Here is a 1,586-nt window from a genome sequence, read left to right as displayed (position 1 = left end):
TCTTTCTCTCATCTGTATCGCGACCCCCCCAGCCCCACTCTCTGGGCAGGGGGCCTCCCTCCCCTCCTTCCCGGGGCCCCAGTGGAGGGGCAGCCAGAAGAGGGGGCTGCATGTTCCCCCTGGGTGGGGGGAGACTTGCTTTGCCCCTCCCCTCTCTAGTGCCACCCTTGGGTGTTCTGCCTGGAGGGGCTCAGGGCAGCGTTCAAGGGGAGGGGGGAACAGAAGAAAGGCTGGTGGCTTATCAGGTCCAGTCAGAACCTCGGGGTCCAGATAGACTGCCCCTGGCCCTGGAGGGTCCACACAAGCATCAGAAGCGCCTGAGCACAGGATCAGGCCAAAGGGGGCCATCTGGTCCAGCCTCCTGCCTGCTCTCAGACAGACCAGGTGCCTCTTCTGGGAAGCCAGCAAGCAGGATTCGAACACAAGACCAACTCCGGGCCAGAAGCCTCTGATTGCCATCTCCTCCACCAACATGGCTTCAATGGAACAAATTCATGGAGAAGGAGGCGGCTATGGACTAGCCACCATTATTGTTGTTCCACCCTTCACCTGTGCTCTGCCTCCAAAGTTGGAAGGAGCAAATGCTGTGCTGGAAACCCAAGGAGGAGAAAGCTGCCCCTGTGTTCGAATCTCGCTTGCAGGTTTCCCATCGTGAGCCCCTGGGTGGCCCCTGGGAGAAGACGAGGCTGGACCGGATGCGCCAGACTCTCACCACAAATTCCCCATGAAGGTGTCCAACCCTCTTCTAATGGCCTCCAGGTTTGGGGGGCATCCCTGCCTCCTGTAGGAGGGAGTTCCACAGATTAACTCTGCCGTTGTGTGAGGGGCGACTGCCTTTTCTCTCCCCAATCTTCCACCTTGATGGGATTCCCACGAGTTTTCGTGTGACAAGAGAGGGAGGGAAGCTTTTCTCCTTGCTGTGTATAATTTCACAAACATCCGGTGGATTCTCCTCCCTGGGGGGTTTTTCAGCAGAGATTCTTCAACTGAGATTCCTTCCTTGCAGGGGGTTGGACTAGATGTCCTTTGGGGGTCCCTTCTGACCCTACAATTTGATTCCCTTGCCTTTTCTCTCAGCTAACCCCCCCAACTCCCACCTCCCAGTGCCCCCTTTCCCCTGTGGCCCCTCTCAGTCCACACACCTATCCCCAAAGCGCAACACAGACACAAAGTGCCCCCCCCATTTGACGCAGCAAGGTGGCACAGCCAAGAGGCTCTTTAATGGTACACAGGGCAAAAAGGTGGGGTTGGGGGGGTCACACGGAGGTACAAGAGAGGTCGGGGGGTCTCAGCAGCGTAGGATGGGGGGCAGCAAGCGCAGACGACACTCAGACACAGATACAGGAGCCGACGGACAGACAGGTGTTCATGCAGGTGAGCCGTCCCTGACCTAGAGATTCCCCACCTGGCGGGAGGGAGACTACAGGGTCTTTTCCGCAAGGCCCCCCTCCTTCCTGAATTGGGGGTGGAGGGACTGAGCGTATAGGGCCCGCCCTACAAATAACCACATCCTGCAGAGCGTCCAATCTGGGATTCTTTTAATGCTACTTCGCATCGTTTCGGCCCCCCCCCCAGTCCAGGCCGGG

Source organism: Podarcis liolepis (genome assembly GCF_965112155.1).
Source record: "Podarcis liolepis genome assembly, chromosome: 12".
NCBI lineage: Eukaryota > Metazoa > Chordata > Lepidosauria > Squamata > Lacertidae > Podarcis > Podarcis liolepis.
This window is presented reverse-complemented; position numbering follows the sequence as displayed.